This window comes from Armigeres subalbatus, chromosome 1 (genome assembly GCF_024139115.2).
Source record: "Armigeres subalbatus isolate Guangzhou_Male chromosome 1, GZ_Asu_2, whole genome shotgun sequence".
Lineage (NCBI taxonomy): Eukaryota > Metazoa > Arthropoda > Insecta > Diptera > Culicidae > Armigeres > Armigeres subalbatus.
The window spans coordinates 95,578,814-95,606,786 of record NC_085139.1 but is presented as its reverse complement, the minus strand read 5'-3'; the positions used below and the strand labels follow the sequence as shown (position 1 = coordinate 95,606,786).

Below are 27,973 nucleotides of genomic sequence, written 5' to 3'. Positions count from 1 at the left end.
GTCTTTCCCGTCCTCCGAATATACGGATAGATGATGAGGTGCGAAACGCGAGATGGGTTTCTGATATTGTTATGCTATTTTTGATTCGATTCTTATGCTATTTTTGCTCCCATTTTTTCGGTACTCTCTCGCGCGAAGAGCACATAGAAACAACGTAATATATCCGATAGATGCGGCAGCATCTGTTACAAGAAGTTTATATTTGGACTAAACAGGTACCTTGCTCAATTATGATTGTTGCCAGGCTTCCCGTAACGCATGCGGAAATGATCAATGAGTGGAGTTTTGTTTATTTTGTCACACCGATTTGCTACCTGCTAAATTATTGCTCATACATCCTAGCGCGACTAATGGTTTCGGTCGTCCTTGAATAACGCTGGTCAGTTGTAAATTTTTTCGATTTAGGTGCTGCATAATAATGTAACTTCACAAGCATCTTGTGCGTGCTGGTTGTGGGACAACTTCAAGGGTGTTATTGCAAGGCAACTAAGAAAATTATGTTCAATAAAAATTATATTAGTTCAAAAAGTGGCGAAAAAAAACTAATCCCTTTTCATGTTTTCTCTTCTTTCTTTTAGGTGAGATTTTTGGCGAATAATCGAAAACAAGTGAAAGGTTGAAATCATCTATAGGCCAGTGTTGATATTAGCGATTTTTCGTTATAAACGAGTGATCTGTGTTAAAATCAAGAATTGTGGTTATAAATTAGGATTTAGTTTGTCTATCGGAAAGTGGATTATCTAGAAGTTGTTGGTGAAATCAGAAGGTGAGTGTAGTGTAAGCCATGACTTGTGAATCAATGTGGATTTATTGGGCTATAAACGAAGGATCCTACAACCCAAAAGAAAATGCCGATGCATGAAGCAAAAGGATGCTGACGAGTGTAGAGAAAAAATGTTATGCGTTATATGTGGTACCTTGTCAGAACCCCAGAAGCCTAAAGAATTGAAGTACCTATTTGGTTTCACTGAAGATATTTCCATGCTTGTACGAGGTAAATTACTGATATTTTTTCCCTTTCAGAAATGCACGACGAAGCACGACGAATTGAGATATGAAACGATATCTTTCAAAAGAATGGCGAAAAAGCGGTTTCTCTAAATTTGAGGCTTCAATTATTCTAAAACTAACGTATCCGGTCAATTCACAATGTTTTTGACTGCTGGGTCAGATAAAAATTACATCTGGAACATTTGCAATTAAGCTGCATCGCACTTTTCATTACGACTCGTGCATTTTGTTTTTGTTGGCTAATTTATGTTTTCCCAGTAGATAAACTAAAATTAAGTTCGTTGGTATCCAGCGTTTTGAGGTGTACACCTCAAGAATCCTAGCCATCATCGGATTTGCCCTCCCTTCATGCAATTGATGGGATCTAACAGATCCCGACATAAATTTTAAAATATTTCAACATTTAATCCAGGTAATCGCGATAACCTGTGAGGTTATTAGACAATCTTTTTCTTCTTTAAACCCTTTCAGGCTCACGGGGTCATATATGACCTCAACAGAAAAATGGATGATAAAATCGCACGATGGATAAAAGTGAACACTATGTTCAGCAAAATTGCTTGAAATAAATTCCTCTATCAGGGAAAAATATCAGGCATAGGCGATCATGGCCTTACGAGAACCTAGAACGGCATGAACACGGTGAAGTTAGGAAAAAGAAAACATTAGGTACATTGGCAGCAGATTGTATTATTTCAAAATAAGATTTTCATTTAAACGTATCCGTAGAGCTACAGTGATATACAATAAATAAATTAAAACTTGGACGTCCTAGGTCATCCAAACTATCCTTGAGTTAAAGTCTATAACTACAAAAAAGACTTATTCCGTGTTCATTACATCTTATAGAATATGAGAAAAACACTGCAATGTAGTTCGGGGATATTCTGGGTTATCCAAACTATTCTTGAGTTCGGGACTTAAAATCTACAGCTGCTTAGAAGCTCGGAACTCAAAGCTTCGATATGCATTCCATTATATCCATTACATCTTAAAGTTCAACATATATTTTAAGATCGTTCTGGAATATTCTGGGTCATCCACACTGTCCTTTAGTCCACAGCTGTAAGAAAATCTTTTTTCAGTGCTCAAAGCTTCATTATGCATTCAATGGTGAAAAATGAATATTCCACCTCCACAGATATCTTAAGATAGTTTAAAGAGATATTTTATGTAATCCAAACTGCCTATGAGTGCTTAACTTGAGATCTACAGCTGCAAGAAAATCTTTTTTCAGATCTCAAAGCTTCGATATGCATTCAATTATATACCTGAGACGTCAAGAGAGATCGTAAGATCGTACTGGTTTATTCTGGGACATCCAAATTGTCCTTGAGTATGGAACTTGAGATCTACGGCTGCAAAACATTTTTTTTCAGCACTCAAAGCTTCAATATTCATTCAATTAATCAATTATATCCACTACACCTCCTTAGAGTTTATTTAATTTTATTCATTATACCTTCTGAGAGGTCAACGGATATTGCAAGATAATTTAGATATTCTGGGTCATCCATATTATCCTTGAGTTCGGGACTTGAGATCTACAGCTAGTTAGAAGTTATTTTTGGTACTCAAAGCTTCAACATGCATTCAATTATATCAATTACACCAGTGATCACTCCAAGCCTTTCCCAGTGCCCCGCGAAGGATTTCTGAGAATGCACTACATGTGGTTATCAATGGTTATCATTATGTGACATTCCGAATATTTCGATATACTCGGAAATTTATCAGAGTCACATCACTATGCTGTTGAAACAGATTTATATAGTGAATATTTTTATCAATATGATTCATGAAATTCTTATACCTATTCATACATAGATGTTATCGCCCCGGGTTATGATAATAACACATTTGTATTTAATCGCATCGCAGATTTAAAGAAACTAGAGGTTAAACTACAAGTAAAAATAATGTTGTCATACACTGCTCCTTAATAAGAATGCTTTTATTTTTCAAAATAATTTAAGTTTTCGCAAATTTGAACTGAAGTTTTTTCTGGATTAGTAATTCTTCAAAGATACGTTGACTATCTGCTATGGATTCTGTTCAGATTACCATTCGAATTATTTTCAGAATCTCAAAGATACTGTTTAGAATCCCAAGGGGATTATGTTTAGTATTTCAGACGAACTCTGTTTAGAATCTCGAACAAATTTTGTTCAGAATCGTGAGGGGATGCTTCTTTTAGAATCTCGAGCGGATGCTGCTCAGAATCCCAATATGTTTTTTTCTCGACACCCGTTCATTATTTGCTACGACAGTATAGTGAACAATGAACTTGGAGCATAAAAAATGGAGCATAAAAAATAAACATAAGAATTAAATTACAGAATCAATCGACAAATGATCATTTCAAGACAAAATTTTCAAAACGACTTATCTGCTTTTGTAAACAAAGATTCAAACGACGATTTGACGAATCTGATAGCTCTCCCACGCAAACCAACACCACCAATAGGTAGGTGAAGGTTTCCGCTACCTGTTGATGGTGTTAGTTTGCGTGGGAGAGCTATCAGATTCGTCAAATCGTCGTTTGAATCTTTGTTTACAAAAGCAGATAAGTCGTTTTGAAGATTTTGTCTTGATTTGGAGAAACAGCTTGAAGTTAGACGCTTTGGCCAATGGAGTGATATTAGCTTCCATATTGATATTCTTCCCTTCCTCTTCATACGGATACTTGGCAGAAGGGAGGTCATGTGATTTATATCGTCACAAATATTGCCTTTCGGTCGTTTTCAAATCCAGTTCTATAAAAAATCTACATGCCTGCCGTATCCTAACGGAACTATCAAATCTGTCATTTCGCCTCAAATTCTATCATAAACATGCACGTCTAAGATTGGAATATGATACTAGCATTTCCATATCATTGTAGATTAGATTTTTTTCTTGCCAACTGAGCCGAAACGATACTATGGCGAAAAAACAATTTCTTGTGTCTAGTCCTCGTCGCACTGAGTGACCAGCCTACTGAAGTCTGCCGTATTTTATTCGATTCTCAATATTTTCTTCTTTGTATACTTGATACAGCTCATGATTCATGCGTCTGCGCCACACATCATTTTCTAGTTTCCCTCCGAGTATTGTACGCAGCACTTTTTGCTCGAAAACCCCGTAAGATTCACTGGTAGAATCAAAGTTTTGTATAGAACAAATTTCGTTTCCGTCTGCATGTTGCGGGACCTAAGCTGGTTACGTGATCCGTAAAAGGCCCTATTCGCAGCAGCAATACGTCCTTTCATTTCACGGGAAACGTCATTGTTACATGTCACAAGCGTTCCAAGGTAAACAAATTCTTCAACAACTTCAAACACATCCCCATCAAGCACTACTTCTGCACCAACATCACTAGGGGTTGTTATATGGATGGACAGCCCCCTAGGTCTTCCTATATCTCTACCTGCTACCATGTACTTTGTCTTGGTAGAGTTAATGGTTAAGCTTATCCTCGCCGTCTCCCTCTTCAATGGGACAAAAGCCTCCACTACTGCTCTGCGATTGATTCCAAAAAGGTCGATGTCGTCCGCAAAAAAAACCCATCTGATCCGTCGTTGATCGGCCCTCTCGAAAACTTGCCTGGTATTCGCAGACGAAGGACACCTCAAGCGGTCTCAGTCTGTTAAACAGGATACGCAACAGGATTTTGTACGCCGAGTTGAGTACGCCGATTGGCATACTCTAGTCTGTGCCCTTTCTTATAGATTGGGCATATGAGACCATCCAACCAGCCGGCAGGCAGTTCTTCATCCTCCCATATTTTCTGGATAATGTGGTGGATTGATTGATGCAGCTGCTCACTTCCGTGTTTGAGAAGCTCGACCGGGATCTCGTTCTTCCCAGCAGCTTTACTGTTTTTCAGCTCGTTTAGAGCCTTATTAACCTCGTCCAGCGTTGGTGGTTCCACAGCTTGACCGTCGCCGACTATGTCCATCCTGCTCCTTAATACACCTTTATTTTCACCGTTCAACAAATCTTCGAAGTGCTCCTTCCACTTGGCTGCCACCATAGTCTTGTCTGTCAGCAAATTCCCCTCTCGGTCATTGTACATGGCAGGCACTGGCACAGTCTTATGCCGCGCGCCATTGACAGTTGCGTACAACCTCCGCATATCGTTTCTATCCATGTTCACCTGCGCTTCAGCTATCACACTCTCTTTCTGTTGCCTTTTTTTCTGCGATGGATTCGCTTCTCTTCTGCCCTTGCTACACTGTATCGCTCTCTGTTGGAACGGGTACGAGCCACTAGCATTCGACTCCTAGCAACATTTTTCTCGTCCGTCACTCGCTGGCACTCCTCATCAAACCAACCATTTCGTTGGCATCGCTGTGCAGTGCCCAACACTTCCTGCGCTGTTGTAGTCACAGCTTTGTGGATATGTTCCCTATCCACAAAGCCGCATCTCCTATCCGCTCATCTAGCTTTTGGTGGTACTGACAAGCGTTGGGTTTTGAAACGCATCGTTCTGTTATTTCGTGAATTCGTGACGCTGGAGAGTCGCGCCCGAATTTTTGCAACTACAAGGTAGTGATCCGAGTCGATGTTCGGACCTCTAAAGGACCTTACATCTATAACATCCGAGAAATGTCGTCCGTCGACCAGCACGTGGTCTATCTGTGAGCAAGTGTCTCCACTCGGATGTTGCCAGGTGTATTTGCGGATATTTTTACGTGCGAAGTAGGTACTGCTTATTGTCATCCCTCTACCAGCAGCAATGGTTACAACAAGTCGCAGACCATTATCGTTGATAGCGGAATGAAGGCTTTCCGTACCAATGACAGGGCGAAAGAAACTTTCTCTTCCGATATGCGCATTTGCATCCCCGATGACAATCTTTACATCGTGTGTTGGACACTCTCCGTAGGCCTTATCAAGGCTCTCATAGAACTCATCCTTCACGTAATTAGATGATTCTTCACTATAGTTGAAGAATTTGCCCTTCATTCTTAACACGCAAATGTGGTAGCTTATCGGCTTCCATCGGATAACACGCTTCATCTGCTTCCCTACCACCATGAACCCAGCTCCTCGTTCTGCTCTGTCACCGCCGCTATAGTAGATATGGTACTCGAATGAAGTGTTCGCGATGGGATCCACCGCCGGGAATTCACGTTGTCCAGTTCTGGGCCACCGTATTTCCTGGATTGCTGCCATGCTCACGCCGACCTTCTGCAGCTCATGAGCCTGGAGCCCAACACGCGCAGGTTCATTCAAAGTTATCACGTTCCAAGATCCGACTTGGTTGTCCTTTATTCGTTGCCGGGTCTGTTGCCGTTGAATCAAGCACAGTTTAGTTTAGAGTCCCTCACTGACACTCGGACGATGATCAGCACCCCTAACATGGAGAACAGACGCTTTGTGAGCCGATCCTGACATGGAGAACAGAAGCTTAGTAAGATTTGCACCTCCGGAGAGGAGCAAATCCGCCCTTCCCTGTCAGCCAGCATACGACCATAGTTCCCACCCGGGTTATCCGGCGGTTATCCGATCTTCCCTAAGGTTGCTCGCCAGCCCCACGAGGAGGTAGGGATAGGAGTTGCTGGGTAAGAGGCTAAGGACCGCGAGATGAGGTTTATTTTATTACTTCAGGTACGCGAAGTACCAATGGTACGCTTTACTCAGCATTTGCCGTGCCATGTTGATCCCAAATTGAAATGGTTATAACTTTTTTATTGTTTGGCCGATTTAAGATGTTTTGGGCTGTTTCGAAAGATGATTTAATTATCTTTCAGGACGTTACCTAAGATTGACCATAGATGGGCTACGGCTAAGATTGTAAAAAGAGTACAAAAACAGTGATATTGCTTATTTTACTTATATCTGAAAATTCTACACCCAACCGGCGGTTGTTAGATTTTCCAACAATTCTGTATAAGAATCTACCAAAACCTGTATAAGAACTGGGCATATGCGAAATTGTTAGATTTTTATACAAAAAATGTAAGAAAAGTAATATTTGTATAAGAATCTAGCAATTTCGCATATGCCCAGTTCTTTACAGGTTTTGGTAGATTCTTATACAGAATTGTTGGAAAATCGTACAACCGCCGGTTGGGTAACCCCTTTAAACTGCACCTTTTCAAAAAGGTTATGTAGGACAGCCTGTGCTTTGACATGAAGCATTGATTAGTTTAGAACTTGGTCGCTAGATGACTACTTAATTGTACCTTGACAGATACGTATTTCGACCTCAACCGTAAGGTCGTCTACAGTGTCTCTTACTTGTCTTGTATTTCGTGACAAGCAAGGAATGTAAAATAACAACATTGCCAATGACAACAACATTGTCCTCTCTTGTAAATGTTGGGACAAACTCAACTCGCAATAAGCGTTTGTCCCAAACTGCAACAGAATAGGACAATGATCGCCTGCCGCGCATTATGAGATGTAGTCGGTTTACGATGATGTTTTTGATTAAATAAGTATCAGTTATCATAGCTTAGACATAAACTTAACCATCTGTACACATGGTTTGTGTTTTACTTCTGAAATATACAAGTTATCGCAGTTTGAAAAGTTCACAACAATTACCTCTCCATGTTTGTTGCAAATAAAACGGAACGCAACAATGTCTTTATCCTCTGCAGATGAGGACAAAGAGTTATCGCTATTCTCTTTTGTCGCTTGTTTTTCGCATTTTTCAGCGACAATTACATTCCTTGGTGACAAATCGAGTCAAGTACGAGACACTGAAGACGACCTTACTGTTGAGGTCGAAATACGTATCTGTCAAGGTACAATTAAGTGGTGGAATTAAATGGGATTGTACAAACTCGTCTTATGACAAGTAAAGACATTCCAGTAAAAAGCTCAAAATAATTTTCTTAGCATTATTATCCTGAATGCCTCGAAAGTTCTCACACTCCAACTTATCGCCTTTCTGTAGCTCCTCCGGTAGCTGTTCCCATCATTATCAGTTGCTTTATTGTTTTTAAACTATTGGATGGCGTTTTTGACTTCCCTCAAGGTGGATGCTAGTCGGTTCCAACCGTCCGCTGATCTGACGTAGTCCTTCGCTGCCTTAACCTTCTATGCTTGTATTCTCTGCACCATTTGGGTGTAAATATACTTCCACTCTTATCGTTGTACAACTGTTCTCATCTTGGAACGCGACACGAAACTTTTGCGGCATGCATTTAGCTTCTGATAGAAATGTTTCTTGAGAATGACACAGCTGCGTCGTCGATGGCTGCTTGAACTATATTTCAGCACTCCTCAAGAGGGGCCCCATCAAGCTCACCCTGGTAACGGTACATCTAGATGCTTCGCGTATGTAGATGCAATATCAGATTGCTTCAGTCGCTCTAGGTCGTACCCCGGCGGTCGTCGGTACCGAATATTGTTGATGACGGATAGTTTTGGCTAGTATACTAGTAGATAATCGGTCTAATCGGTCTTATAACTTATCAGAATGAATACAGACCCAGATTTGCTGTATTTCATATTCATATAGGATAAATGTGTGATTGTGGGCAGTGTAGCACTATTCTGCGGTCACGGTACTAACTAATGGCCCCAACGAGACTCCACAGAAGAGTCGGAAATTGATTAATTTTGGTAATTGGGATTGTTTCATTATGTTTTTATTGCTATTTAAATTTCTGAAATTAAATGCGCACTGCAATGAAATTCATATGTTTGTTTATGGATCCATTATCCAATTGATTATGGTAGCATAAATAGACGGAGCTTATTGTAAGTAAAAGTCGTCATGAATAACTAGGCAGTCGGAAATGGGACATTTGAGCTGTTTTTTCTAACTTCCGGACTAAAGCTGTCTGTAATACAGCTTTCTTCCATAATATCACTGTCAGCCATGTGGAGATTAGATTGAACGCACACATACATTTATTATATTACGATTTCCTACCTAAACCATTTGATGAATATTTTTACTGAAACAACTCATCCAACGAACTATTTTCAACGTCTGTTCCACTTAGCAATAGTGCTAAATGATCGTCATATGCGAAGTATTTTTCCATTGCAGATGATTTCAGATGTAGATCCAACGCCCATCTATCTGCATCATATAGAGCTAATATGTTTTCCATGTGTGTACAACTTCAGTCCTGCTGTTTTTGCTAAACAAGTTCTTCAAGGTTCTTATTAGATCTGTTAGACATTTTTTCCAAAGTCGAGCCTGAATTATTAATTGTTTAATAATTCAGAACCCGAATATTATTATATCCGGAAACTTGTATTCAATCAGATTTTTTAATTTTATGAGATGTTGAAATTTGAGCAAATCAAATGTTTTGCATTTTGCACGCTAAAGTTCCACAGTCACAAAAATGGATCGTGTGATGTTCTAACAATTCTGTATAAACCTACCAAAACCTGTATAAGAACTGGGCATATGCGAAATTGTTGGATTATTATACGAAAAAATGTTTGCTCGCAAACAAATATTGTACAAGAAGCTTGACAAACTGTAAGGTCACATACTATTGCATAAGAAACTAGCATTTTCGCATACGACCAGTTCTTATACAGGTTTTTTTCTTATACAGGTTTTATAAAGAATTGTTAGAAAATCTAACAATCACCGGTTGGGTGTATTAAGGATACATACAAAGCAATTATTAAGGGAGTAAAAGTCCACTAATAAAACGCGCCACGATACAAGATATAACACTTGTTTTTACACTCGTCTAGGATTTTAAAAATTGCCTCTTACGTCGACCGGTTTCGGGGGCGAAGTTGTCCATCATCAGGCTATGTACAGAAACATTTTAAGTTGTTAAAACAGTGACCCATTCTCCTTCCACCTGTTTGGCTCATTTTCACCCTCGATGACGGTAGTTAATAAGATAAGAATTGAATTATGTTAAATCCGTCTGTGCGGCTTTTTAGTTAAAAGTTGAAGATAGTGGTTTAAATAAATTTAAATCTGCATACATAGCAATGAATATCTGATCATTGACAACTTCGAGAAGCTGCTCGGACATATCCATCATCGAAACTGATGGATTTGTTCGAGCAGTGAGGAGAATTAACCACTTGTATATGACGCTGGAGGTAATACCATCTTCGTTGGACACCAATCGCGCTAATTTCTTTGACTCTTACTCTGTAACTTTTATTTGACCATGAAGCAGGAGGCTCATAGAATACAAGACTTCCTTCGTACGGAGGTCATACCTCCATATTTTGCAAGCAAATACGGGCACGTCAGTGAGGAGAGAAGCTTTTCCACAGACGGGTTCACAATGCATGTCTCCACTGGTTTAGCAGGGTAACCAGTGAGTCGGGAAATCGGGAAATGCAGAAAACATGCGGGAATTGAAAGTCCATGCGGGAAAAAGTTGAGAATTTCTTTAAATTATACGCAAAATCGGGAAAAAAGTTACCAGGTGTTCATATCATTAAATCATTCTAGTGTAAAGCATGGAAAAACAACATTTATTATTTTAAAGACATAGGCTTTTCCACGTAACGTTTTAAACTATTTGAGGAACTATCCGGCTTTGTCAAAAGTATAATGAAAATGATATTGCTGTAGTGATGATGGAAAGCAACATGGCACCTACGCTTCGGAATGTTTCTGAGCCGAAGGAAATCTCCGAGAGTCCTAGAAAAAGCTAATTAGCATTTTGTTGCAGCTTGTGGATTCCGGAAGATGCTTGATCGATTTCTCTTAAAAGCGACTCGAGGTTTGTCTGGAGACTTGTTGACATTAGTCGAGTATATCCAATTATGTTCAGGCACACATCTCAACTAGAGGCGTGGATAGGAGAAACGGGGATACTAATGGGCCGCCAATCGAATTGTCATAAACACAGCAGCCAATCGAGCAAGAGACCTGTCATGCAGATAATTTGTTGACTCAACATCTGAAAATGGCTGCATTCGAGATGACGTCACACACGAAAAAAACATTTTGCACGCAGCCTTGGCTGACTTATCTACGAAATTTGAAGGATTTGGGGAGGATGGATGCCAAAATATTGGGAGACACAAAAATGTTTATTCTCTCAACGGATTCTTCAATTTATTTAAGGTTATATCAACATTTGAAAGGAGCGTAACGGTAAAAAATATTCTTTCTGGTTCCTCGTCTGCATACATAACCAAAGCACTGGAAAGAATTAATGTTGGCTGATAAACGCTTTTCAAATTTTGATCTAGAACTATCGATTTTCAAAATAGTTAGAGGCTTCAAAAATTTACAATATATTAGGCAAGGAATTGGCTGAGATAATAAAACTAAATAAATTTATGACAAAAAACTTAAATTAAAAGTACTTTTAGATTAAAATAAAATTATTCGCGATTTTATTTTTGAGATTAGAATAGAGATTTTTATTTGAAAGCTTCAAAATTATATCGGGAAATATGCGGGAATTTGCAAAAGAAAGTTAAGTGGTCACCATGGCTTCGGTGTTTTAAGCGTTTTTCATAGCGCCTACTTTAAGGTCACTCCTGACAGAATCCAAGTTTCAAAGTGCTCGCGTCTGCCACGCCAGAATGCAAGTCAATGTAGGGAAGGGGGAGGAAATGATGATGCAATCACTCGCCCACTGCAAGCCGAATATACCTCTGCACTTGCCACGAGTTCATGCGGAATTTGTTGAATTTTTTTGGGTTAGGTTCGAGAGGCAGAGGTCCGTCTTGGTTAACTAGCTGCCAATGTGATAGATAGGAGAAAGCAACTGATGGAATTTCTAATTGGATGTTTGGAAACGCGCTTTATAGTTCATTTCCAATTCTAGCAGATTACTGTTAGAATATTCAAGTTGAAGGTATAGGAATTGAGATGGAAACGGTATGGAAGTCCATTTCCAGTTCTAGCGATTGCTAGATCATGAGAAATATAGAAAAAGATAAAAAATAACCACTTCCTTCGGTGGGGTTTGATCCCCCGTCCTCAGTACGCTATACAGGTGCTTTCCCTACTAAGCTACGAAGGAACTCCGTCGTCCTCTGCAGCTCAGCGAGTGCTGTTAGGTTGCAATTATAAAAGAAAATAAAATAAGTACCTTAAAATATATTTGTATATTTATTTGAGAGAACTTGATCTCGTTACGGGATCTCAAACAGGCTTTTTTGTGAAAGAAATGAATAAGTGAATATTTCGGCCAAGTCTTTACAGTTACTTAGAATCCGAATGTTAATGTAGTGTTTCCATTTCAGACAACAATACATCTGTTTCACCCACAACTGCCACGGAGCGAATGTTTTTATTACATGATATGGATGGAAAGTACAACAGATCTAAATTTACTTTTGGTAGTATTGTGTTCTTGATATATTTTAGAAACAAGCTATCGTTAGTTTCCAATTCTAGTAGCTTTTTTCCACAACATTCGAAACACATATTAAAGATAGCTTTCAAAATTGAACGAAACGTTCATTTCTGCTAGCTTAATATCTGTGGGTCTTACTTCGTTCCGCATGTTTGCATTCGTCTAAAACAGATTCAATTTGATGACTATACGATGTGATACGATACATGATTGCATATAAGTGGAATCCTCAGTATAATTATGAGTGGATATCTGTGGAAATGCTTACTGAACAGTCATAGAAGGCTCATTTTAGTAAAATTGTTACAATGAATTCATTATTGACCCTAGTGAATAAATAATGTCCACAAATGACGAAAATATCGATTCCTTTACTACAGAGATTATAATAATCTTACGAAGTCTTCACTTCGATGGGAGCTTCGTATGTTGGCTTTCTCTGGTAGTGGTTTTTACCAGATGTAAACAAAGTCTATCACATTCACCAACACAGATGGTGTATGAATTCAGTCACATTTTCGGATTCCGAGCACACTATGTGGCCAAAGACAGAAGACCCAACATGTGATTATGACGGCAATGATAAAACACTTGTGTTTCGCCAACGTAGCCACGGACCAGTGTTGGTAACCGTCATATAAACGTATTGGTTTCGCTTTTCTCAAGAATACATCAACATACTCACGATGTGACACATTCACATCGTAAGGTGCTGAATAATTGATAAATGCAGCTTTTGCTGAATAAATACATTCAAAGATAATGACGTCGTTGAACTAGTGGGAAAAGCTGAGAATGAGACGTGACATAGCAGAGAGATTTTGCGTAACATTCAGTCCTATTCTTTAAGTAGAGTACTGTGTGACAAGTTGAATAACTCATATGAAAATGGTATAACGACGCGACTCACTGCACTTCACTCGTATCATAAATCCAAATTGTGAATAATCTCTGAGTGAGTAAGGCGGCGATCAGAAGAAGTACGCTTAACTCATTGATGGATATTGAATAAAATTCTGTCAAAAATATCGATTGATCATACATAATATCAGTCAATTGAGAATCACTATGAACGTACGGTGGCAATCCAAACAATTACAACCGTGATTCATATGTCGTCGGCGGACGGCACACGACACTCCTCGGCTGACTATTCCACGTCCACGTTTTTCTGCCTTTCGTTTCGTATCATCATGATACACCAGTAAACATTATCTTCGATGCACTGTGAGCTGAGTCTTGTGCAATAATGTAGGTATAGAGTCACCGGAATACATCCACAACGGTTGCGCAAAATCTTGACTGGCTGTCGTATACGCGGTCAATGATGATGATGATGACTTGCCATGTGGTCGACGTACTCTTGAAGATACTCCGGCTCTCTGAATTTCTCTTCGCTCTTTTGATTTTTCTCACACACTACAAATTAGATCACAATATTGGAAAAAATAACTTTTGTGAATTAGAAAAGCTTTCTTGTTGAGGGAATGAATTTTAATTCATCTAATTGGTTGTGTATCATAGTAATAACAGCAAATTAACTTTTTAACAGACAGATCAAAATCTACTCTCATGGCCTCAGATTTAAAATCGTTTTCGAAGTAATCTTACGGACAAACTTTTGATAGTATGATTTGAAGCGTGTGATGTTTGTTTATTAAAATCCTTTTATCACCGTTAGATTACATGACTGTCTTGATATGCACTGTTGCTAGTATTTCATATCAATGGTTTTGAGAAAAACCCTCAATAAATCACCTAGCGGCGTTGGTGCCTTTCTCGTGTATTAGATTTACGAAAAATATGAGTGAGATGTTTTTAGCGTGTTTTACGCATAAAAATAGTATTTTGGCCATAACTTTTAGGCCCCTATTTCGATCTGCCCAATTTTCAAAAGTAAACAATAGGACAGGATGGCCTGTCGAGTTAAACTTGCAAGTATTAAATCGGCTAATGCTATGTTTCGAAGAGTGTGCTACAAAATTGTGTGCATTTACACTCACAGATACATACATACACACAAGCAGACATCTCCTCAATTTGTCGGGTTGAGTCGATTAATATTTAACACTATGGGTCTCCGATCCTTCTATCAAAAGTTCGGTTTTGGAGTGATCATATAGCCTTGACTTTACGTCTTATTTCGTCTCTTTACGGCTTATTAAGAAGTTTAAGAGTTTTATAGGAATGTTCTGAAGAATTTTTCCTAAAAATTTGCGATGAGTCTTCCAAGGAAATTTCGGAGAAAATACTCGAGAAAGCGGTAGAATTTTCCGAGAAAGCTCCAAAGAATTTCCCGAAAAAATTTCGAATAATTTCCAAAAAATATTTTGATGAATGGAGGGAATCCTGCCCGGATAATGAAGGGAATCTTACCCGAATATCGAAGAATTCTGCCTGGATTCCGAAAGAAATCGTGCCCGCATATCGGAGAGAATCCTGTCTATATTCCGGAGGAATAATGCCCGAATTCCAGAGAATCATGCCCGAATTTCATAAGGGAATCATGCCCGGATTCTAGAAGGGAATCCTTCTCGGATTCCGGAAGGGAAATCTACCCGGATTCCGCATGGGAAACCTGCCCGGATTCCGAAAGGGAAACCTCCTGGATTCCGGAAGGGAAACCTGCCCGGATTCCGGAAGGGAATCCCGCCCGGATTCCGGAAGGGAATCCAGCTCGGGTTCTGGAAGGGAATCCTGCTCGGATTCCGGAAGGGAATCCTGCTAGGATTCCGGAAGGGAATCCTGCTCGGATTGGGAATCCTGCTTGGATTCCGGAAGGGAATCCTGCTCGGATTCCGAAGGGAATTCTGCTCGGATTCCGAAGGGAATCCTGCTCGGATTCCGAAGGGAATCCTGCTCGGAGTCCGAAGGGAATCCTGTCCGGATTCCGAAGGGAATCCTGTCCGGATTCCGAAGGGAATCCTGTCCGGATTCCGAAGGGAATCCTGTCCGGATTCCGAAGGGAATCCTGTCCGGATTCCGAAGGGAATCCTGTCCGCACTCCGAAGCGAATCCTGTCCGGATTCCGAAGGGAATCCTGTCCGGATTCCGAAGGGAATCCTGTCCGGATTCCGAAGGGAATCCTGTCCGGATTCCGAAGGGAATCCTGTCCGGATTCCGAAGGGAATCCTGTCCGGATTCCGAAGGAAATCCTGTCCGGATTCCGAAGGAAATCCTGTCCGGATTCCGAAGGGAATCCTGTCCGGATACCGAAGGGAATCCTGTCCGAATTCCGAAGGAAATCCTGTCCGAATTTCGAAGGGAATCCTGTCCGGATTCCGAAGGGAATCCTGTCCGGATTTCGAAGGGAATCCTGTCCGGATTCCGAAGGGAATCCTGTCCGGATTCCGAAGGGAATCCTGTCCGGATTCCGAAGGGAATCCTGTCCGGATTCCGGAAGGGAATCCTGTCCGGATTCCGGAAAGGAATCCTATCCGAATTCCGGAAAGGAATCCTATCCGAATTCCGGAAAGGAATCCTATCCGAATTCCGGAAAGGAATCCTATCCGAATTCCGGAAAGGAATCCTATCCGGATTCCGGAAAGGAATCCTATCCGGATTCCGGAAGGCAATCCTATCCGGATTCCGGAAGGAAATCCTATCCGGATTCCGGAAGGAAATCCTATCCGGATTCCGGAAGGGAATCCTATCCGGATTCCGGAAGGGAATCCTATCCGGACTCCGGAAGGGAATCCTATCCGGACTCCGGAAGGGAATCCTATCCGGACTCCGGAAGGGAATCCTATCCGGACTCCGGAAGGGAATCCTATCCGGATTCCGGAAGGAAATCCAATCCGGACTCCGGAAGGAAATCCAATCCGGATTCCGGAAGGAAATCTAATCCGGATTCCGGAAGGAAATCCTGCTCGGATTTCGGAAGGAAATTCTTCTCGGATTTGGGAAGAAAATCCTGCTCGGATTTGGGAAGGAAATCCTGCTCGGATTTGGGAAGGAAATCCTGCTCGGATTTGGGAAGGAAATCCTGCTTGGATTTGAGAAGGAAATCCTGCTCGGATTTGGGAAGGAAATCCTGCTCAGATTTGGGAAAAAAATCCTGCTCGAATTTGGGAAGAAAATCCTGCTCGGATTTGGGAAAGAAATCCTGCTCGGATTTGGGAAGGAAATGCTGCTCGGATTTGGGAAGAAAATCCTGCTCGGATTTGGGAAGGAAATTCTGCTCGTATTTGGGAAGGAAAACCTGCTCGGATTTGGGAAGGAAATCCTGCTCGGATTTGGGAAGGAAATCCTGCTCGGATTTAGGAAGGAAATCCTGCTTGGATTTGGGAAGGAAATCCTGCTCGGATTTGGGAAGAAAACCCTGCTCGGATTTGGGAAGGAAATCCTGCTCGGATTTGGGAAGGAAATTCTGTTCGGATTTTGGAAGGAAACCCTGCTCGGATTTGGGAAGGAAACCTTGCTCGGATTTGGAAAGAAATCCTGCTCGGAATTGGGAAGGAAATCCTGCTCGGATTTTGGAAGAAAATCCTGCTTGGATTTGGGAAGGAAATCCTGCTCGGATTTGGGAAGGAAATCCTGCTCGGATTTGGGAAGAAAATCCTGCTCGGATTTGGGAAGGAAATACTGCTCGGAATTGGGAAGGAAACCTTGCTCGGATTTGGGAAAGAAATCCTGCTCGGAATTGGGAAGGAAATGCTGCTTGGATTTGAGAAGGAAATCCTGCTCGGATTTGGGAAGGAAATCCTGCTCAGATTTGGGAAGGAAATCCTGCTCGGATTTGGGAAGAAAATCCTGCTCGGACTTGGGAAAGAAATCCTGCTCGGATTTGGGAAGGAAATCCTGCTCGGATTTGAGAAGCAAATCCTGCTCGTATTTGGGAAGGAAAACCTGCTCGGATTTGGGAAGGAAATCCTTCTCGGATTTGGGAAGGAAATCCTGCTCGGATTTAGGAAGGAAATCCTGCTCGGATTTGGGAAGGAAACCCTGCTCGGATTTGAGAAGGAAATCCTGTCCGGATTTGGAAAGGAAATCCTGCTCGGATTTGGGAAGGAAATCCTGCTCGGATTTGGGAAGGAAATCCTGCTCGGATTTGGGAAGGAAATCCTGCTCGGATTTGGGAAGGAAATCCTGCTCGGATTTGGGAAGGAAATCCTGCTCGGATTTGGGAAGGAAATCCTGCTCGGATTTGGGAAGGAAATCCTGCTCGGATTTGGGAAGGAAATCCTGCTCGGATTTGGGAAGGAAATCCTGCTCGGATTTGGGAAGGAAATCCTGCTCGGATTTGGGAAGGAAATCCTGCTCGGATTTGGGAAGGAAACCTTGCTCGGATTTGGGAAAGAAATCCTGCTCGGAATTGGGAAGGAAATCCTGCTCGGATTTTGGAAGAAAATCCTGCTTGGATTTGGGAAGGAAATCCTGCTTGGATTTGGGAAGGAAATCCTGCTCGGATTTGGGAAGGAAATCATGCTCGGATTTGGGAAGAAAATCCTGCTCGGATTTGGGAAGGAAATCCTGCTCGGATTTGGAAAGGAAACCCTGCTCGGATTTGGGAAGGAAAACCTGCTCGGATTTGGGAAGGAAACCCTCCTCGGATTTGGGAAGGAAATACTGCTCGCACTTGGGAAGGAAACCTTGCTCGGATTTGGGAAAGAAATCCTGCTCGGAATTGGGAAGGAAATCCTGCTTGGATTTGGGAAGGAAATCCTGCTCGGATTTGGGAAGGAAATCCTGCTCGGATTTGGGAAGAAAATCCTGCTCGGATTTGGGAAAGAAATCCTGTTCGGATTTGGGAAGGAAATCCTGCTCGGATTTGGGAAGGAAATCCTGCTTGGATTTGGGAAGGAAACCTTGCTCGGATTTGGGAAAGAAATCCTGCTCGGAATTGGGAAGGAAATCCTGCTCGGATTTTGGAAGAAAATCCTGCTTGGATTTGGGAAGGAAATCCTGCTCGGATTTGGGAAGAAAATCCTGCTCGGATATGGGAAGGAAATCATGCTCGGATTTGGGAAGAAAATCCTGCTCGGATTTGGGAAGGAAACCCTGCTCGGATTTGGGAAGGAAATCCTGCTCGGATTTGGGAAGGAAACCCTGCTCGGATTTGGGAAGGAAATCCTGCTCGTATTTGGGAAGGAAAACCTGCTCGAATTTGGGAAGAAAATCCTGCTCGGATTTGAGAAGGAAATCCTGCTCGGATTTGGGAAGGAAATCCTGCTCGGATTTGGGAAGGAAATCCTGCTCGGATTTGGAAAGGAAATCCTGCTCGGATTTGGGAAGGAAATCCTGCTCGGATTTGGGAAGGAAATACTGCTCGGATTCCGGACAGTAGTCTTGCCCGGATTCCAGACGGTAATCCTGCCCGGATTCCGGACGGGATTCCTTCCTGGATTACAGACGGGAATCCTGCACAAATTCCGAAGGGAATCCTGCCCGGATTCCGAAGGGAATCATGCCCGGATTCCGAAGGAAATCCTGCTCGGATTCCGAAGGGAATCCTGCCCGGATTCCGAAGGGATTCCTGCCTGGATTCCGAAGGGAATCTTGCCCGGATTCCGAAGGAAATCCTGTTCGGATTTGGAAAGGAAATCCTGCTCGGATTTGGGAAGGAAATCCTGCTCGGATTTGGGAAGGAAATCCTGCTCGGATTTGGGAAGGAAATCCTGCTCGGAATTGGAAAGGAAATCCTGCTCGGATTTGGGAAGGAAATCATGCTCGGATTTTGGAAGGAAATCCTGTTCGGATTTGGGAAGGAAATCCTGCTCGGATTCCGGATAGTAGTCTTGCCCGGATTCCAGACGGTAATCCTGCACGGATTCCGGACGGGATTCCTTCCTGGATTACAGACGGGAATCCTGCACGGATTCCGAAGGGAATCCTGCACGGATTCCGAAGGGAATCCTGCCCGGATTCCGAAGGAAATCCTGCTCGGATTCCGAAGGGAATCCTGCCCGGATTCCGAAGGGAATCCTGCCTGGATTCCGAAGGGAATCCTGCCTGGATTCCGAAGGGAATCCTGCCTGGATTCCGAAGGGAATCCTGCCTGGATTCCGAAGGGAATCTTGCCCGGATTCCGAAGGAAATCCTGCTCGGATTTGGAAAGGAAATCCTGCTCGGAATTGGAAAGGAAATCCTGCTCTGATTTGGGAAGGAAATCATACTCGGATTTTGGAAGGAAATCCTGATCGGATTTTGGAAGGAAATCCTGCTCGGATTTGGGAAGGAAATCCTGCTCGGATTTGGGAAGGAAATCCTGCTCGGATTTTGGAAAGAAATCCTGCTCGGATTTTGGAACGAAATCCTGCTCGGATTTGGGAAGGAAATCCTGCTCGGATTTGGGAAGGAAATCCTGCTCAGATTCCGGACAGTAGTCTTGCCCGGATTCCAGACGGTAATCCTGCCCGGATTCCGGACGGGATTCCTGCCCGGATTACAGACGGGAATCCTGCCCGGATTCCGAAGGGAATCCTGCTCGGATTCCGAAGGAAATCCTGCCCGGATTCCGAAGGGAATCCTGCCCGGATTCCGAAGGGAATCCTGCCCGGATTCCGAAGGGAATCCTGCCCGGATTCCGAAGGGAATCCTGCCCGGATCCGTACTGTTGTTTTTTGTGCACTGAGAATTCCAATAATTTCCTTGGCACCTATGATAAATCGTGCATCTTTCTTAAATAGGTATTCAGCTAATCCAGTGAACTTAATTTTCACTGATTCTCACGTGAATGGGATGTTCCTTCACGCAGATGTTTGCCTAGAAATCATGTATCTGGCCACCCCAATCCTACCCACTACGTTTGACATCTTTGAGTATCCCATTGTTCTATTGAAATTGGGTTTCCCACTGACAATTCTATTTTGTAAACAAACCACTATTCAGAAGTGATTTTTTCCAAATAGACGTAATTATTTTTCATCATTTTTCAAGAACTTGTGCGAAAGTATGAATGCGAGGTGTATTTCAACAAGAATATTGATGTCTTTAATAATTTTGACGTAGGACTTACGTCTCTCTTTACTATACCGGGTGTCATTTCAAAATATTCAAATCAACCGCGTTACGCTGTGTTGAAAGATTTTAAACGTTAATAGCGTTCGTCTTAGTGGACGAATTTCTGCGGTGAGCTCCTCAATCGACAAATTTCAAGTATGCCTTCCATGTCCATGCTTGATAAGACCCGAAAAACTTGTTTCAATAGGCATGAAACTGTTTTCAATGAAAAACATTGAGATCAAGGGAACCTATAAATATGGGTACCGCATAATTCTTGCATCATTCTATTACCACGTTCTGATTGGTGCAGACACCAGCGAATGAGCAGCCGCTGGGTCTGCCGAGAAGCCATAAAATAGCGCAACGCGATTTTTTCCTTTCATTCTGACTGGGACAAGCGAAGCAACCGCATCATCGATTGAACAGCACTCACACCTTTTAGCAGGGAATTAAGTCATCGAAGCCACCATCATCAGCCGAAACCTAGCCAGTACAGCACCAGTCCACCCTACAGACCCGACAAAGCAGCAATGCTGAGCAGATACCGGCAGCAGCAGCAGAGTCGAGCCGAGACCGGCCGGCATCGGTGATGAGCCGAGACAGGCTGAAGAAAAGCCACATGATGCAGCATGTATGTCCAAAAAACAAACGGTTCTTCAGAGAGCCAATGATAGAGATCAATATCAAAGCTTTTAATTCCCTTCGGGATAGAAATTGCAGGGTTGTTACGGAAATCCTGAAATATTTTCCGCGCCAAATCCGCGCCGACTAAAATCAAATCCACGCCATTTCCGCGCGACATGAAAATCCATTCTGCGCCAAATCCGCGCGACCCAAAACTAAATTCTAAGCAAATACACGTTAAATATCAATGCATTGATCAATGCAATATTGGCATTGATAAAAAAAAATGTAGAAAAACATTGTTTGATACTGACCGCACACAAAGCGAACGTGACTGAATGATCGTCCCATGTTATGAATTCTAAATCTTATCACCCGAAATGCCATGTCCGGGTGTTTCCTTCCTTCTACTACTAACAATGCTCTCTCAGAAAAGAACACCCTACTCCCCACCGGAACTGCAATTTTAAGCTCGCTTGCCCGACTTATTGGCCTGTATCAAGCGAAAAGTCCCGTTAAGAAATAGACGCCAGCAGCGAGCAACAAGCATGAAAAAGAAGAAGCCCTTCTCGAACGCGTTGATGATGATGACGCTTTGGCTGACAAAGAAGCGGGATACAAGACACTAGCTATTGGCCCACCAATTGGGAAGCAGAGAAGATTCAAACACAGACAAACAGACATAACTCTTGTCAAATTTCCATCGTCCAATGATTTACTGGTCGATTCAAATAATCATTAGTTGTTCAATCGATCACTCGTGGCGCTCGCATCGGATTTGCTCGAGTCTGACGTTTGCTCACTATCGCCATCTGGTTCGTGATTTGCCCAACTAACTGAAATCAACAGATGTCGTTAGTGTTTGAATGACGATGAATTTGATGAGTGAATGTTCAATGAGTTATGTCTGTTTGTCTGTGATTCAAAATTAAGTAGTATAAAAGAAAAGTGCATTCGCTCGCAGAGCATTCAGTCTTTTTTATACCATCACTAGAAATTCGCGGTTATTTGAAAAGATCTTTTTCCTACTTTTTGCACTAAGCCGAAGCAAACAGCATTTTTCAAGGATCTAAAAGTTAAAAATAATGTTCTCCTTTAGTCGCTATCGCACGCATTAGAAGGCCCTTCAGTAGAAGGGCTGAGATACAGTCTACATCCCCTGCTGAGCCAACTTGTGGTTTATTTCAGGCAGTCCTTCAGTGGGAAGGTTGCCACTGTCGAGGCTAATACAGACAGATACTTCCTGAATTTTTTTTGATGATTTTTGTTCGAGGTAGATTTGATTTCTGTGTCGGTTTGATGAGAAGATTAATTTTGCCAAGGAATGGTATGCCACGCCAATTATTTATCCAAAATAGTTGATGTGAAAAATTTGGACATATTATGTATCTTAAAGGCATGGTCAAGTCAAGTCCTACGTCCACTTAGCGGTTATGTCACAGACATTACCCACTGTTCGTTTTTTATACTTTAATCGGCACCAAGCGCTCTACTTCGCCAAAATATCATGATATTTAAAATACATTTTCAATGGCAGGTTTCAACGATTATGATTACGCCTTCGTATTAAATTAATCGATGATTTTGATGCTGGTATCATAAACATGGCCGCTTCGCAGACCCCTGCTAGAAATCATTTTTCAGAAAAGGAAACAGGTCTTATGAGTTATAACCATGTTTCGCTCACTTCCAGCGGCGTAAAAATTTGATTTTCTCGGAAGACTACTCATAGTTTTGAGTACTGCTTTTGACTGATAGGGTTTCTTATCCCATTCCCGGCCTATCTTGCATACGACTGCATTATTTAATTGATATTTATGACAAGAAGCAACTTTTCCTGATTTTTGTGGGCTGTATAATACTGCATTGAGGTTCACTTCTGATTAAAAAATAGCTATCCGTGCTAAATATCGTTCAAAAAAGCTTTTATTTGATTTTAATTAACGAGGTGCAGCACTCATTTCAGTCATAGCGATTTAATTTCCGGCCCACTTCCAAACCAGTTCCCGGCCTAAGCAAAATTTCGCACAATCTCTCATCATTTCACTCTCTTTCTCTCTCGGGACGGTAGAAAATGCGACGTAAACAAAAATATGCACGTTCCACGACAACAAGATGCCAGATGGTATTATTCATAATCATTTTTATTTGGTTGTGAAGATATATTTACTCTTCCAAATTTCTTACAAATACTTAAAAACAATATTTTTTTCACCTTTTGAAATCGAGAGAATTGTAAATAACATGATAGCGTCAACGTATTAGACAGTTTTCCTATTAACAATGAAGGATCATTTTCATACTCCTGGCGTTTTGGCAGCACGGTGCGGCAAGAAGTTCTTAGGCCGAGGTGATTTTTTGTTCGGTTTGAGGATACATTTTAAAATGTATTCTAATGTGTTTAAATAAGTTCTAGTGAAACGAAAAATTAAGAAGAATTGAAGCGCGTGTGTTTAGGATTATGGTGTGGTGATTAACAGCTTCAAGCAATGGTTGTATCGAGCACTGTGACGGTTTTCAGGTAGGTGTTTATTTGATGATACCGTTTTGTAAAAGTGGAAAGAATCACTCCGGCTCAGTGGTGTGGCATCGGAGAGCAAAATTTTGAAATATGCATTTTTGTTTTCTACAATTGGATCAATTAGGAGTAAAACAAGTGGTTGAAAAATATTGAGTATTGTGAAAAATAAATGGGAGACTTTTTAAAAATTATCAATCATGAACCTACGGCTTTCAAACAGTATAAATCATTAGTTTTCTGTGCAGTGAGCCGGGAACCGGGTCCATAGGCCCAAGTAGTGATTTACCCTATTTAATAAAATATTTAATAAAATTTCCGTGGGATTAAAAGGAAGGCCAATACAATTTTACTGAGTAGATAAAAGTTAGCGTGTACGATTTTCATTTCTCTTCTGAGTTCGTTCTAAGGCAAAAGAGTGGTGAGTGAAAGATGATTCTCATTCGACCCAAAAACGCTTATTTTCGTCTCATCGAACTTGCAACTGAAACTGAAAGTCACTATTTGATCACTTTTTCTGCAACTGAAAGTTACTATTTGGTCCCTTTTTTCGTCAGTTTTGGTCACTAAAGTCACTTTTTTGAGCTGCATCGGTCGCTACCAGCCCTGTACGTGATGAAAAGTACGTAACTAACTGAATATTATTTGTCTTTATTGTTGACCTTTAGCATTCACAAAGCGTGTGAATCGGGAAAAAAATCACTTCAGATGTCATCAAACCCAAGCCAAGTAATCGGTAATCGTACATTTGAGCTCGTCCATTTCTTTCGGAATCAAGGGAAAGTGTGCATCTGACAAATAAGATTCTTATTTTAATCCTTTGTCCGAAATATTAAATATTAATGTCGTTAATTTATCTTTCGTTCGAGTAGAAGCTGTGATAATTCGTGCGCAAGTAACGATCCGTGATGGTACCATCCTGTCTCGCCCGGGCGCTAAAGTAAACGAAATCAGTGACACGATTGAGGCTTGTAAAACACCAGTCGATTTATGGTGATGTGTTTCTTCCGTAGTGGGTTATCCGTGCTTGGTAGATTTGGCTGGAGTAAACTTCTTCGGTCATTGATGAAAAGCTCCATTATTAATAATACACTCTCTCAGATTGGATGGCTTATATCTTAGCCAAATAGTAGCTATCATCAAAAATGTTTTGATTATTTTCAATGGAGCTAATAGACTTCTGCCAACTCTACAGAACTCACAATATTTTTGGTGAACATTGAAATTGATTGATCTTATAATATAACTAGTCGACCCGGCAGACGTTGTCCTGCATAGTAGGCGGAAATGCGTGTGTTGTGAACTGCTAATGCAAAATTCCCATATGAATGTTATTTTTAGTTTTTCATGATTTACTTAACCCTGCCCATGATTTTCACATGAGGAAATATCATATAAACCCGTCGGAAACTATAACGAACATATCTGCTGAAGGAATGAAGAAAATCCATCCAGCCGTTTTCGAGTTATGCGGATACGAACACAGACCATTTCATTTTTATATATATAGATATATATATATATATATATATTATGTATTATACATGGTTCGGATAGTTTAATCTTCATAATACTATGCTTTCCTCAATAACTTCGTAACCGTGCGATTAGAGACGTCAATCGTCTAGACGCATGTGCTATGGAGTGTGGGTTGGATGACCACCCTGGTAAGAAGGAAACTTTTCGTTAATGGAAAATTCTCCGCTGTTTCATTGGGTGTTATGTGTTCTGTCCGTTGTCTCATGTTTTCAGTATGTACGACCTCTGGTCGAAGATGGTGTTCCTGTCTTTGTCTTTCTTTCAATAGTTAAGAATTATTAAAATAAATCCTACCGTATCGCAAAACAAAGTCACAAAACATATAGGCGAACATTGCATACCATGATTATTTTAATGACTCATAAATATGAGGCTGACTCAAGTAATGAAGAGTAGAATACGAAAACAGAAATCGAAATAAAGTCATGCCAAAAGAACTTCTTCAATTACGTAAAATCAAAATTAAAATCAGACAATTTTCCCTCATCCATGTATCTAGATGAACGCGTCGGTAATTCCTCGGAAGACATCTGTAATCTCTTTGGAGATTTCTTCCAAGAAATATACACCACCTTTTCGGAACAAGATCGCGACCTTGATTTTTTTGCGCCTGTCCCATAATTTGCTAGGGATATTGGTGTTAATCAGATCATGGTAAACGATATTCTAAACGCTTTAAAAAACATAGATGCATTTAAAGGCTCTGGCCCTGACGGCATTCCACCGTTATTTTTGAAGAGTCTGGCTAAAGAGTTGACGGCACCTTTATTTTGGCTCTTCAGATTGTCACTGGAATCCGGAAGTTTTCCCAGGGTATGGAAAAGCTCTTACCTTGTGCCCATCTTCAAATCGGGCAAAAAATCGGACATTCGTAATTACCGTGGAATAGCCATTATCTCTTGCATTCCCAAACTTTTTGAATCTATTATTAATGAAAAATTATTTTCACAACTTAAAAACAGAATTACAAATAAACAGCATGGATTTTTTAAAGGTCGCTCAACCGCTACAAATTTAATAGAATTCATTGATTATACTCTTCATGCGATGGATAATGGTAACTACGTGGAAGCTCTGTACACTGACTTTAGCAAGGCGTTTGATCGCATTGACATTCCATTATTACTCTTCAAATTGCAAAAAATTGGAATTGAGCCAGGACTCCTTAGATGGCTTGAATCTTACCTCACAGACCGGCAACAAATAATTAAATTTAATAGAAAGAAATCCAATCCCATTCAAGTCACTTCAGGAGTTCCACAAGGCTCCCATCTTGGCCCTCTTTTATTTATATTGTATGTAAATGACATTTCCTTCATTCTCAAAAATATAAAGCTTTTAATTTATGCCGATGACATAAAGTTTATGGAAATAAAAAATGAAGGCGACATTATCGTATTCCAGAATGAAATACAGATGTTTTATAAATGGTGCAGAAAAAGCCTATTGCAACTAAATGTAAAGAAATGCACATCATATCATTCAGCAGAAAAAGAACAACACCAAATACACAAATTGTACTAGGAAACAAAACTGTAGAAAGAAGTGAAAGAGTTAGGGATTTAGGAGTGATTTTAGATTCAAAACTAACTCTTGTTGATCACTATAACACAATCATTCACAAAGCTAATAATATGCTAGGCTTTATCAAGCGCTTCTGTTTCAACTTTCAGGATCCCTACACAATCGAAACACTATATATTTCATATGTACGATCCATACTGGAATATTGTAGCATTGTATGGTCGCCTTACTTAACCACACATGAAGAAAGAATAGAATCAGTACAAAAACAATTTCTACTATACGCTCTTCGTAAATTAGGTTGGACGTCATTTCCTCTTCCATCTTATGAATCACGTTGCATGCTTATAAACATACAAACATTGAAGCAGCGTCGAGAGTTTGCAACGGTTTCATTTGTTAACGATATAATATCTCAACGTGTTGACTCAACTGAAACTTCGTCGAAATTAAATTTTTACATACCTTCTCGGTTACTTCGACATAGGACATTATTTTTCACTAACCACCGCCGAACAAATTATGCCAAATTTGGACCTCTTAACCGAATGATGGCTGTTTAAAATCAACACTGCGAAGCTATTGACTTAACAATGTCTCGGCATAACATTAAACAATATTTTCAAAAAACAAACATAAGAAATTCAACAATTTAAATTCATAATTACAAACAACTTTAGCAAAAAAAAAATTTTTTAAAATGTTTTTTATTGTATTTCATAATCTACTATAGCACTACGAAAATAAAAAACATGTATATGTATTTGTACTAGTCTACGTCGGTTGACGAAATAAATAAATAAATAAATAAATAAATGTGATATTCAATAACCTCTGCTTGTCCTCAATTCTATATTTCCTCCAATTTCTAAATACAATTTATTGCAGATAGTCTGAATCTGCATCCAAATGATGGTTTTTCAACGGTCTTGCTAAATATTTGTCCTTTCGCTGTCAACTAGTTATAAGCTGATAGATAAACTGTGATCGATTTAATCGATTTTCATATATTTCATTCAAAAATTGAAGCAATCCACAACATTGATTAAACTTTGTTCACAGATCTAAAGTAAGAATTACGATGCAGATCCCATTCGATTTTAGCAACAAAATAAAGCTATTCGATTTCGATTCGTAAATCTCATATTCCGCGTAAAAAACTGGTTAGAACCCTTAACCGACGTATAGAATAAAACGCGTAAAAAATCCAGGAAAAAACGCTTAGATTTCAATATCCGCGTAAAAAATCGTCACAGTGTGTCTGATGTTACAATAAGTGAAGAAATGTGAAGTATCATGAAAAAACAAAAACCTTTCGGTTTTGGCAACATAAATGTTTCGAACGTGTTGTCAAAATCGAATATAGGGAGGTCTGTATTGTCCCATTGAAACCGTATAATCGAACTAATTAACGCTGATCTATACTGTCTGAGTATATAAATAGTGATTTTCTGATTAATTTCGTAGCACATAATCACTGCTGGCAATCCTGCACTCCCAGAGTTACCAGTTTAGGCTTTCAGCCAGTCCCAGTGCAAGCACATTCAATCCCCACATG

At 40.6% G+C, this 27,973-nt stretch overlaps 1 protein-coding gene across 2 annotated transcripts in view; it reads left to right on the top strand.

The window, feature by feature from the left end:
* Positions 1–27,973, top strand: part of LOC134202906 (GIGYF family protein Gyf) — a 119,291-nt gene that overhangs the window by 23,782 nt on the left and 67,536 nt on the right. The gene's annotated exons all lie outside the window — the stretch shown is intronic.